The sequence below is a fragment of the Thermobia domestica genome, chromosome 11 (assembly GCF_964235325.1).
Source record: "Thermobia domestica chromosome 11, izTheDome1.hap1.1, whole genome shotgun sequence".
NCBI lineage: Eukaryota > Metazoa > Arthropoda > Insecta > Zygentoma > Lepismatidae > Thermobia > Thermobia domestica.
In genome coordinates this window covers 23,279,941-23,293,538 of record NC_137464.1, presented here as the reverse complement: position 1 = coordinate 23,293,538, position 13,598 = coordinate 23,279,941, and positions in this window count along the sequence as shown.

Below are 13,598 nucleotides of genomic sequence, written 5' to 3'. Positions count from 1 at the left end.
CAAGAGTTTGAGGAATACTTATACTTTAATCAATTGTCTATTAATATACTACTACAAAACATGAAAGTCTTATGTCGGTGGTGCACTTGCCCCCCTCAAACAAAGTCTCAAATTATACCTCTAGTTGTAGCATATATCCATATTACCAAAGGGGATTTCCCCTCATATCCCTTGTAATTCACACTGTAGACAGATATGGATACGAGACACCTAGAACATTTTTGCTCAACTGAGGCAACTATAATATATCTAGTGACATCAATAAACAGTGGCGTATTTAGGATTTTGTTTCGGGGAGTGGCCATACACAACACATGAATTAGCACTTACGTTTTTCCTTTTGGGTGCCGACAAATTTTAATGAAATTGTGCATATACGAAATTTATTTCGAGGCGCTTGAGCCTGATAGCCACCCCCCTAAGTACGCCACTCTCTATATATTTATGGATACAACTGATTTTAACATTTTTATTGTTGTATGCATTATAAACATATGATGAATAAATATTTTACTTGTAGTTACAAATGGCTACTTTATTAGTTAGAACAAGAAAAATTACTCGAGCGGGACCATTTACGCGTAAGATATAGATATTCCTCACTCTGCCTCTTGATAACTTAACGCGTTCTATCTTTAATGCGGAGAATCAGAAACTTTAAGACGGGTTTTCTCGCTATTGCAGTTTGTAATATTGACACTAAATGTGCACTCCTACGTCGCGAAAGGTAGCGCGGAAGTTCATTTAGCAAAGTCTGCTTTCCGCTTTTCAATAACTTGTGTTCCTACTCGGTTATACACGTTGTACAATTATTTCCAGTAACCTTGAACGACAGGGACACGAACACAGACACATCGAGAACATTTAAAATTCTCATTAAACCACATAGGGAAGTTATAAGGCCAGTGGGTTTTAGTAGTTCTACTGGAAATGCTCGAGATATGCACTTGTAACACATTGAGTAATTTATTCGAGAGAGGCAAAGCATTTTACATTGAATTCTTGTCCTCGTTTCGTTTTAGTGTTTATTCTTTGTATGTTTCATATATAACGCATGAAATAAGAAATACATTTTTTGCTACGATGTCCAGAAATACTATATTCACTGATCATAAAACAGAAATCTGTCGGTGAAGTAATATGGGGTAATATGTGGTATTCTATTTTTATACCGAGTTCCTTCGTTGCTAAGCGGTTAGCGTACGCACTCTTAACTTAAGAGAGCCAGTTCGATTGTCGGTGTGAGCTCATGTGGTTCGAATTCCACGCTAATCAGTAGGTAAACGTCTCAAATAGCCTTGCTGCTGGAAGGAACGTTAAACTCAACTTCAACTCAACGTTAGTTTTATATCATCAATAGAAGCAAGGGGTAGACGATACTATCCTGCTAAAACCATGCATTTATCTCTTTGGCACATAATACAAAGTATCGGACTATTTGCGACATTAATTATAAAAGCTTTAAGAAAAAGAAGCATTAAGTCGCTTCAAGCGTTCAAATCGCTTTATAAAAATCCAGATTATGAATTACAAAAAACTTTTTATATTGTAAGTAAAAATACAAGCATATATTGTTTTTATCTTTCTTACATTCTCTCTCTCTCTCTCTCTCTTTCCCCCTGTCTCTCTCTCACACACACACTATCTCTCTTTCTCTACATATACACTTGTATATTGCAGTAGGTATCAGAAACATACATAATTTTCATTTTGGACGTGTGGTTTAAGGTTGGTATTCAAATCAGAAATCTGTTTCCATTAAAACAATGTTAACGTTCCTCATTTTAGCGTCTTCATATATAAATGATAGACACTGTGAATAAATGTGACCCAGGTTTGAAATGAGTTGATTTTATTTTCTTGAGCACTTCAAAACAGAACTTTATATTTAAGGAAATGTTTCCATATATTGAAAAAAAGAAAAAAAAAACTACCCTCACCGCAGTGGTCGAGCGCTTTGACCACTGAACCACGATTACTACGCATTAATTGATTCGTTTTCGTCTGTTTAAGTGTATATTATACGCGCAGCATATAATTCAAAATAAAGTACTTTTGTATTTTGTTTTTTAAAAAATCTGCAATGTTGATAATTTAGTGAATACAATGATATAATGCCCTGCGACTCCTCAATTACATATTCTTGTGTTCGCCTATCTATTTGACTCAGCCTTTCCCAACCTTTTTCAACTTGCGGCACACTACAGGTGCAACTTGAATTCTCGCGGCACACCCATATATATATATATACATATATATATATATAATTACTATTATTATTTCTAAATATAAAATACCGTGGTATTTTAATGTGATTACTGATCTCCTTCTTACAGAGAAGAAAGCTCGATCACTGATTTTCCCCCGTGGTAAATCATTATGCTTATTTTTCATTCTAATTTTAATAGGAAACAATTGCAATGAAATATCGGACTCGGGTTTCTAAAAATCCACTTTCTTTTTCGAAAACTGTATCTAACCTTTAACTAAAAGGGAAGGTCACTAAATAACGAACCAACAAACAAATCTCCTATACTTTAAAACCACAAATGTAGGTAATTTGTATGCATGTTTGCTTTGTTGAATTTATTGAATGATATGTTAAAATTTCAAGTTACGAAATAGTTTGCAACAATAAAGAAGGAATAATGGTCATGACAATGATAAGTACGTTTTTCAACATTAAAAATGTACAGAAAAGTAACACAGTATGAAACTTAAAATTTTAGATTTATAGTAGAGGTCATAGTAATGTGAAATACAAATATATATTTTCCCCTATGTCTTGCAATTTGGATCCTATAGAATTAATAATTTGTTTCGATTTCCTCGCGGCACACCAGCGGCCATTTCGCGGCACACCAGTGTGCCGCGGCACACCGGTTGGGAAACGCTGATTTGACTATAAAGAAGCTACTGTTTTGAGCGACAAGAAAGGGCTATTTAGACGAGCCAGAGTAAGTAACGCTTTAGGTGAATAGTTAGCGTGGAAATTTCCTAATTTTCCGGTCGGGGTTCGATTCACGTCCTGTTCCTTTACACTTTTTCCTATGTTTCATTTACAAGGCTGAGCTCCAGTTGGATGCTGCTAAACGAAGATAATCTCCAATGGAGAAATTCAGTGATGATTTAATTCTGAAAATGAAGGAAGAAAAATGAATGGAGAAAACAAGTTACAGAGTTAATTCTGTTAATGGTTTTATATTTTATATTATCTGTTAATTTAATGCATTTTTAAATTGTTGTTAAATGACTCTATATTCTCTCTTTTTCTCCTTGTGTCTCAATGTGTAAATTTTCAAAATACTATACAAATCAGGAACTTTCAGTTATATTTGCAACCTAAAAGGAAATGCGCTCAGTATGAATAAGTCCTCCAAATCGTTAGAGTATTATCCAATTTTGCATTTTTAATATTTACAAATAAATTACTGCATACCAATATTTGGTATTCTGAAAAGTCATTTAACGAATAATGAAATCGGATAAGTTCTTCTTTCGAAGTAGTATTACGTATTAATCAGTGGCGCCGGACCCAAAGAGCTCAGGCCCTGTTAGACCCCCAAAATTTCGTTGGAGGCTGGGCTCTTCCCCCGAATGATCGTTCCGTATCTTAATTGATTTGCAGGTAGGACTATTGTTAATAGTTTCAAAACTCAGAGCAATGCTTTGTGTTTACTTAAAAAGATGACCTACTACATATACCGCATAATCTAGCCGTATATTATTTTTCACGCATATATATAGCCATTTGAAGTAAGTTAACTTGTTTATAATTCCTCATTTGAGTTAATTATAAGACTATTTAAGTCCCCTGATTGTTATCTTCTCATCGGCGCCTCTGGTGTCCGTATATTTTTCTGGTATTGTGCTGTTTCCTGTGAGTACAAGTATACAAAGACTGTCTTTTGTCATTTCCTCAGCTAGCGTTTCTCCTCACTCATGCACAAAAACAGTCTTTACGATTTGTTCTTTTAATAGGTGCGGCATACTTCATGCTGCTGTTCTAGCTACTCTACCAGGTGTAATTATTCTCGGAGCAGGCGTTAGTTGGGTTGCCTATCTCGCGGACTTTGTACATCAAGAATTTCTGTGGCCCACTGTACATATCGTAATGCACAACAGTTGAATTATTGGTGGAAATATGAAAGATCAACAGCATTAACTAATGTATTATCAAAATTCTAATGGTTTTCATAGGAATTGTATATAAAATGCAGGGATGTAATTTTAAAAAAATTGAAAAATAAAAAATGTATATAGGTCTATATGATAAAGAATTTAAAAATTGTATATATAATAAAAAATAAAAAATGTTTTCTTTTTTTAAAAAATTGTTTACATGCTCATAAACGATATCATCATTCTTTTTCAAATTTTTCATGTTAAACATTTTAAAACACTTTTGAAATGAATGAGTATGAATAATATGATGTAAAATGAATAAAGCAAAATATCCGCACAACACAGAAACCACGCTGATATTCATGATTATTTGTAAAATATATTTTAGTATTTTTTTTATAAAAAGTTTTTTATTTCCTTGGGGATGTCCATAGCAAGACTATCAAAATGATATCCTTGTTTTTCTCGTCGATGTACACTGCAACCCAATGTGATCCATTTGAATCAGCTGTATCGAGATTAATCATAAGTGCAGCACGAGGTTCTACCGTTACAAGAAGTCTGTCAATAGGGTATATCCCAGTAACACTTGCACCAGTCACTTTATCAACTAGTAACACTTTTAACAACTTGTCACTATACATGATGAATATTATTTTTAATCGTAGAGGTATGTAACTATCACTGTTATTCACGTGTAAAACAGTCATACACTTTCACACATTCACTATACAGTGGCGCTTCATGAACACTGCACCTATATTGTCCAAAACGATGTTTGTTATGTGCACACCTGTGAACGTGAAAACTTAATGAAGTATACTATGGACAGTATTTCTTCTAAATTGGTAACATTTCTTTGAAGAATTTCTTGAAGAAGATACTTTCTAGTTATTCCGTATGTCGTATGTGTATATAGTTGTAGTATTTGAACAATATGTTTGAAGTATTTCCTTAAGATATGAATATTTTACATCGCCTTCGTGCCAGAAAATGCCATATACATTCTCACCTAGGTACTTGTTTGTAGTTATGATCGGCTCAGATAATTTATTTAAAGGAAATGACGGTTTAAAAATCCAGTTTTGGAAAAAGGAAAAGTCAGGATTTACCATGGCTAGCTCCTTTATAATAAAGTCATCGTCAATAACATGAAAAGCAGAGAAGTGTACAACATCCCTCATCGTACTCAACTGAATAAATTAGAAGTAGTTATCAGTATAAATATTTCCATCTTTATCTACTTGTGCTAAGGAATCAAATTGTGGATACACAATGCATGTAACAGGTTCACGTACTACTTCCCAAGTATTTTTATCTAAAGTTCCTGTTGGAGAAGAATAAAAACATTAAAACGAAATATATATATATAAATACTTCGCTTTAGCCCTGATTCGTTTTACGTATCTTAAAATCACTACGTCATTATAATAAATATACCAACTATTAATCACTAACCATAAATTGCATCCAGATATCGTCGATTTATTCTTCTGTTTTATACGTACATTAAATATCAACAACAACCATAGCTTTTGTACATATCTTCCAATTTCGTGCGTTTCCCTGCGTAATGAGCTTTTCCATAGCAACTAATAATCTTGTCAATAACAACATGTCCTATCAATAATAAACTAATAATCTTACTCATGACAACATGTCCTGTCAATAACAGCGTTCTTTCTTTTTAATTACATCTAAGCTATATGCTTAATTATTGCGCCTCTGATCAATGTTGATAATATAGGTACAGATTAATTATAATAGGGATATATCGCTGTAAATGTCGCCCAGAACGGGAATTCCGTAACAGTGTTACAGTGAAGGAAAGAACCCTGTATATTTTCAAAACACTCACTTTTTGAATAGCCCTCGTACTAATTATTATTACATCAATCCTCGTATTAATTATTATTATTACATCAATATAAATATTTTTCTTTTCTCTTCTTTCTCCATATATATATATCAATTCATTTATAACAACATTTTTCTTTTATTACTAATTACGTATCATAAAACGTCGATTCATTATAAATATCATTTATGGGTCTATTCAAAATTATAACTAATTGATGACTTACGCAGAGTTACTAGTTGGTTGTTCCTCTTTTACATTGAACGATAACATCCATATACAAACAACATTATTTACAATTAAGATTGCCATCATATCACACGTCAACAACAAGATCAGAAGGTAATAATTACATTTAAAGGCTTCAATTTAAGTTCACTGTCATGGATTTCAAGTTAACACAATCAAATCTCTTTTGAACATGTAAAGTAAAATAGAGGTAAACATAACATTCAGAGTTAATACAAAGATAAGATAAATTAATCATATGATAACATGTTGCATAAACATAAAGTTCAAATGAAGTATTCACAACACAACTCATAACATCTGAGAGAATAAATTAGGAATTGTTATCCATCCGTAACTCAAATCTAAGTTACATGGCCAAAAGATTCAATCAAGCTAAACGATAAGTCACAAACGGGAATACAGCCATCTTCAACTACATCTATGCTAAGAATTTGAGCACAACTCTTAGCAAAAATAAATCCAATTCCTCCAATGGCACAACACACATCTACCAAGGAAGTTTCTTCGTCAACTTCAACCATTTCTGCGATGGAAGTATACAGCATCAAAGTATTCACTTGAAAATAATAATCTGGAGATACTCGAAAATTCATGTCACATATAGTTTCTTTCACATATTCTTTCTTGAACAACAGCTGTAGTGGTGGAGGTTTCTCACCTTCTTCCTTTTCATTGAAGATCTGGAAATAGAGCGATGTTACGTTCAAGCAGTTTCTTTCTCTGTTTTGGACATAATCTTTCAAATCATCCGTAATCTTCTCTATAGACGAATGCTTCAGAAAGTCAGCAAGTCCTTCATTCTTCTCTTTTCTTTCTTCTGCCCAATTTGTTAAATCTAAATTCCTTCTCGGCAACAAATCCATTAGTCGCGTGAGTGAAGATTTTATTTCTTCAGTATTCTTCTTCAACTGTTCTCTATAATTAACATCCCACAAAGGTATTGTAGCCTGTTTTATTCTGTCTTCTACGGATAACTGAACTTTCGCCTTTTTATAATCCTTATCAACAGAGTTTTCCAATTTTCGCTTACGTTGATCAGCTTCGACAACTTCGGCTGAAAGAACTCGCTTCTTCCAACTGTATCCATTCAAAATCTTTACTGCCATCTGTTGGTCTTCTTCAGTTTTGAAGATCAAATAAATCCAAGAACTCGCTCTTTTCGGCGACTTAATAGTATGGCTTCCCAACTTCAAATTATCAGTCAACAATTTCTTCAATTTCCCTAACCGGTATAATCTCGGCAGACCTTTCACTTCAATTTTGAATACGCCTGTAGTAGTAGTGGAGGTTTTCTTGACCGGAGATGACGGTTCTTCTTCAATTGTAGCATCTTCCGTATCATCATTCGTCACAGGTTCAATTGTTTCATTTCCATCCTGTTCTTCAATATTTTCATTTCGTCCATCGACTTTCTTCTGACCTTCTTCCGGTTCTACTTTCTTATTCACATCAGTACCGTTCACCCTTTTAATCAATACGTGCAAATCCTCTTTCAAACTATGCTGTAGCCGATCGAACCTTTCTTGTACACCTTGTACTTTATCTGCAAGAGATTTTTGCTGCGCTAGTATCTGTTCTAGCTTTTCATCGTTTGATTTCAGCTTTTGATCGTTCAATTTCTGCATCTGTTCTAACTTTTCATCATTCAATTTTTGTTGTTGATCCAATTTAGTTTGTTGTTGATCAAATTTAGTATCAAGTAGTTGACTAAACATATGAATAAGGTTAGAATAGGAATGTTCAGACAGAGTTACGGCATTTCCAGGTATGGTTTCATTTGGAATGCTGGGTACTTCTTCAATCTCGGAATTCTGCATATTAGCAATTCTTTGTATTCTCTTCCCACTTCTCAAAGTAGTGAAACTCATAAAAAGGTATATATACGTATGCACATAAACTCAGTTCTTACTATTCTTCGGAACTAAATAGTATAGTATAGTCCCGTGTCTTCGGCACCAGATAAAACGAAATATATATATATAAATACTTCGCTTTAGCCCTGATTCGTTTTACGTATCTTAAAATCACTACGTCATTATAATAAATATACCAACTATTAATCACTAACCATAAATTGCATCCAGATATCGTCGATTTATTCTTCTGTTTTATACGTACATTAAATATCAACAACAACCATAGCTTTTGTACATATCTTCCAATTTCGTGCGTTTCCCTGCGTAATGAGCTTTTCCATAGCAACTAATAATCTTGTCAATAACAACATGTCCTATCAATAATAAACTAATAATCTTACTCATGACAACATGTCCTGTCAATAACAGCGTTCTTTCTTTTTAATTACATCTAAGCTATATGCTTAATTATTGCGCCTCTGATCAATGTTGATAATATAGGTACAGATTAATTATAATAGGGATATATCGCTGTAACATACAGAGCAAATCTGTTTGGAAATTCATCAAGAGTAACAGTATGTGAATCATTTTGATAATATATACCAGTACCTGAAATAAAAGTATAGTAACTCAGAAGGTATAAATCATTAAAATCAGGGATTAGGAGTTGGGAGGAAATTATTTTGAGCCGACTTGTAATTGCAGTTTGTTATCGTTAAAGTTTCGAAATTCATAGGGATTAAGATGTGATTTCCCATTGAAGGCTGTGTTGGAGATGAAACCAATAACCATGCCTTTAGGAACATTACCCAAGAAGAGATTATCAATGTTGTAAGACTTTACTTGTGCAGGTATAGTATAAGATCTTGTCTCCACCCTTGTCAGAAGTAACTTGGACGTTTCGAAACCTTTCGCGTATTAAATTGCATAGGTAAATCTGCAGCTATATCAATGAGACGAACATGAAGAATAACTTCCTCAAGTACAGCTTTATAGCTTGTAATTTCAGGAGACATTAAGCAAAAATTATCTTTAGTACAGTGCAATTTTAACCATAAACTTTCTTTATTGTGAAACATACGATCTAAACTTACAATATCAGTATAAAGACGTCCGTACATTTCAAAACATTCACTGTTTTTCGCCTTATTAGCACGTTCTTGAAAATCACCATTTATATTATCTAATTTATTAAAAAGTTCTACAGTATCTTTATGGCTCATGGCACATGATAAATGCGTTTCAGAAGCATCATCAGAATAATTTAATAATAATAATTTAATAATGTTTCAATGTATGCACAATAATTGTAAGATCTTGATGAAAAACTAATTAATTTATCATTCAACGAAATATCAATTTGATTAAATAATGAATGTAAAAAAATATTTATTGGTGCAACAGTATCATCTTCAGTTAAAGTTGTACCATCAGGTTTTGTAATTTTAGGACGTTCATAAAGATACAGATACCTAGGATGAATAAATTCCACTGTTTCTCTAGGAGTAACAAATTCAATAGGTTCTTCTGAGGTTAATGTGGAAATAGGAAGATATTGAGCATTTGTAATTGCTTCAATGGCTGTTTGTTTCATTGTCATAGAAAATAAATCAAATTCATTGATACAACATTCAAAACTATTTGACTCTAAGAGCGCCATTATGAAAAGACAGCGTTTATACGTTTATGTTTTGTTGGTGCTTAAAACTTTACAATCGTAGGAGCCTTCCTATTGCGGACCGTCCCTTACCGCTACCAATTAGTATCTGTCCGACTTTATTAATGGCTTTTGTCTTTAAACTATCACCAGCTTCTTTTAGACGAGCACGAACAGATTCTTTAAATGGAGTATATAACCGCCCCCAGATTATAGAAGTATTTTTTTGTGGAGGCTCCGTATATTTCGTAAAGACAGTGATAATTTTTTCGATTTATACTTTATTCTGCGACGCAAATAAGTTCTTTCTTTGGTGAAAATTGCTTCCTTCCCACGCAACTAGACAAAGAAGTCTTTCACTGTTTTTTCATATATATATTTAAAACATTGTTTTGTGATGAGAACGTTTCAGTGAGCGACGAAGCTTTTCAGTGTTTCTCCCTGACTTATTATTATGCACAGTATCTATTCTGTGGCCAAATATTTGGAACTGAATTAAGTGAATCTTTCAATCCTTGATGGTAATACTTAGCTGACCAGATGTTCGGAAGCCTGAACGACGCCAGCCACTTCGCTTTACTAGTTCGTTATCTGTATTTGTCACGCCCGAGTTATTGCAATGTGATGTGCTTCGTGGCCAGTGGACTAAAATTCACATAAATTGTTCTACATATTCTGTTTGCATGTATCTACAGGTGATTTAACCTGAGTGTTTTTGAGAATGAACTGCCAACATTGACAAATGCACCAACGCAGTTCGTATCTCGAACCTTTTGGTTCGGGGAGTGCGACTTCATGTTTTGAAGCAGCAACCACGCACGTCGCGTCGAGCATTAAGTATAATATTGTGCTAACGGGCACAAGCTATTAGCAGGTGAAGGACATTTTCTTACGGCTAGCCCCAATCAATAAGTCCCAGATTCATAGACCTAGTGCGCCAAAAAGTTATAAACGCGCCCTCCGACATTAGCATTCCACTTTGAAAGCTATTTAATTTTGGTGAAGACTCATGTGGACTCTTCAGGGCTGTTTGGAGCAGCAACTAGATTACTACGTGGGATTATCATGACAACTTTTCCCCCAGTGCTTATCCCCAAGTGCATTAGTGGTGTTAGGAAAGCATATATAGTGAAATCTCTATTATAATCTTCTATATATATGTAACGCCCCTTCATATAACTTATCTACAATTGTATTACTAGTATAACTTACAATATACTTCTTGTAACAATTTGTATTTGGCAACCCTGTTGAAACATCATGTTCGCGGGCGCGCGCAAAGGATTCTGGGTACTCTGCCAGAAAAATGAAAACGTAATGGGTGATAGTAATTTTCACCTGCCAACACATTTTCGATAAATCTTGTTTACTAGTGATCATCCGAGTTTCCAAAGTTGTTTTAGCTCACCTTGCAATACGTGGAGCATTTCATTCCAGTTAGTTTGTGCAATCAGTTTGAATAGCATCAATATTTAGCTGGAGTTGGGAGACAGGTTCCTGCCTTAGCCTACCACGTGAGTCGACATAGTGTGTGCGAATTTCTCAAGTTCTCTTCAATAGCCTCGTAGAAGCATATTTACATATATAGTGTGCAGTTTTGGTTGAGCGGCTTTGTCACTATGCCAGTATTAGCACACATATTCAGTTTGTGGCTTAAACTAAATCTTATTATGCACAGTTAAGCTCTTGGTAGCGGGGCCCCCAACCCGTCCACGTCGGCAATGAAGCAACGCAATGTTTGAGCATCTTTTCCATCTGCATTATCACTTTGCATCAGTTCAGTTACCTACCATGGAAGTTCCAGGATCGTATTGTCAACCCATCAAGGACAAACTAACTTTCTGTGAGTGTATTCCAGGAAGCAGCCAACGCAACAAGCCGAGTGATCAGTCCGTATGGTTAAGTGATTATCGTACCTTTATGATAACCTTGAATTTATTGCACAGCAGTCCAAGCTCGTGTAACCTTATAGTCAATCTGAGCAATTATTTTCGTTTGCTATGTGCGAAGGTGAAGATGCAACAATAAGTCCTGTAAGTGGAGTAGAATCTTGTACTTTGGAGGTGTAGAGTTCCAGGCCATGAAGTTTACTTGTACGTGTTTTTCTCAGACGTTTCTTCAGTATCTTGGTATAGCAACCAGTCTTAAGGTTGTGGTGATAACCCAACGTTCGTGTTATTCACATAGTTTACTCAGGTTTATAATCTTAAATCGGTGTACCATCACCGTATCATCGGGACTGCCCATTGTCATCCAGGAAGTGGATGCACCATCAGCTCCTCCCTGCCCGGGAAAAGGTCATTTGAAATGAGGAAGTCTTCGTACAGTCAGACTCCAACGCTGAATAGTCCAGAGGATCAACTCAGCGATAGTCAATAGTCAATTTGCCCAAGCCTAAATGTTACGTGTGTGAGTGATGCAATAATTCGTGTGGCTCGTGTAATCAGTGTTCTTTTGGAAATGTCTCTTGCTTGTGTAGAAAGTGTATTTGAGAAAATGATAGCATGTTATATTTATCCAATGCCTGCCATAAGGGTAAGTACCCCATGTGATAAGAGCCTGCCCTCGCAGCCGGCTAATAATTCTGCTTCGCACAGAATTTGTCTTCACTTTCAGTGATTCAACGACATAATGTGTACATATTGCACCCTGTTGTGGATTTGCCAGTGCACTATTAAAATGTTGGTTTGCAGGTAATTAGTTGTACTTATCAGAAGTTTTAGTTACTTCACAAGCAGCTTATAAGTAAGATGAAGTGCATAACTTATAACTATCCTTCAAGATCATTATTGTTAAGCCACGAGCACGTCTCCACCGTTTAAAGTTTACTTGGCCACGTAGCACAAGTTGGTCAAGAGTGTTGTCCTCTTTGGTTGTCATGGTTGTGTTACAACTGATTTAACTCTTTGTAGGAGTCATACTGTTCTCGTTCAAGTTCCTTCTTCTTAATTTCTGCCTGAAGGTGTCTTAGCCGCAGTAGTGTTCCACTACAAATTGACTACATGTTTTTTTATTAGTTATGTCACAATGTCTATATTATTATGGTATGTTACAATGTCAATTGGCGTGACTTGTTACAATGTTTTATAGCTATGTTTGTCCAACTTGTCCACCTCCTATCCACCTTAGATAATCCTACTCAGTCAGGATCGATTGTTCGTTTTGGCGACGTCTACTATAAGTAACCCCAATATAACATGATGTTTCTCTTGAAAAGGTTTTATTAGCCTTTTAGTAATAATTTAGTGGTGTATGATGTTTGTTTATACTTATGCCTCACTCAATTCTATGTCCACCCGACTAGTCGTGGTTACTAAAGTTAAATTGCTCGAGCTATTTTGTCCTAAATAAGTACTAAATCCATGGTGAACTTATTAACATAATATTTTGCTTGTAGTGTGTATCCTGGGTGTATTTATTATCCATGTAGTATGTTTTTATCTTTATTATTTTTCATTTTTTTATGCAGTATAAGTCTAATTAGTCACATGACTGTGCAGGTTTAAGAGTTACAGAAACTTTATGTTGTTTGATTTCAGTCTCAATGTCAGAAAACCTAGTCATTCCATTTACACGTGTATAATAAGTATTGACTAATCTCACATGTGAATATTTACTCAGTCAAATAAATATTACCACCCATATAATCACAATTTTATATTTGAAGAAACCAAACCTTACAGGTGTATTTTTAATGGTTGAGTTTTCCTTGTTTTATTCTCAGGTAAGGAAATCACGGCACAAGAAAAGGGCTGTTCTCGGTGCACTCGTAGAGTGTACAGAGGACAGTCTCGCACAGGTTGGATTCGTTTACCGTTGTATAGTTGTGTTATGTTTTTCTATTAGA